General features: G+C 66.1%; 1 protein-coding gene across 2 annotated transcripts in view; it reads right to left on the reverse strand.

Moving 5' to 3' along the window:
- The window catches only part of LOC103617793 (torsin-1A-interacting protein 2), an 8,247-nt gene that overhangs the window by 7,489 nt on the left and 395 nt on the right, over positions 1-363 (reverse strand). The gene's annotated exons all lie outside the window — the stretch shown is intronic.

Raw genomic sequence — 363 nt, forward strand, 5'->3', positions numbered from 1 at the left:
AGCCCGACTCCTGCACCCCTCCAGAGATAATTCCCCCCGCCTAAAGCACTTTGGGACAGGGCACAGCCGGAGCCGGGCTCGCTGGTGTAACCCGGGAGAGCCGATGGCTTTCCCAAGCACAGCTAAGGCGGCATGGAAAAACTCCCGAGAAACTTTCCCCGCCGGAGAGTGGCCCGTGCGGTTTTCGGCACCGAAACCTCCAGCCCAGGCTCCTCAGCAGCTGCTCGGCACAGGGGGACGGACACCTTGCCTCCCAGCACTGTCTCTCACACGCGATTTGGGGGTGTGCGGTGCAGTCGCTGCTCCGCCGCCCGGCTCTCGTCCCTCCCCTCCCTGTTCCCGCTGGTGAACCCTCCGCCGCCG

Source organism: Corvus brachyrhynchos, unplaced genomic scaffold (assembly GCF_000691975.1).
Source record: "Corvus brachyrhynchos isolate BGI_N302 unplaced genomic scaffold, ASM69197v1 scaffold466, whole genome shotgun sequence".
In the NCBI taxonomy this organism is placed as follows: Eukaryota; Metazoa; Chordata; class Aves; order Passeriformes; family Corvidae; genus Corvus; species Corvus brachyrhynchos.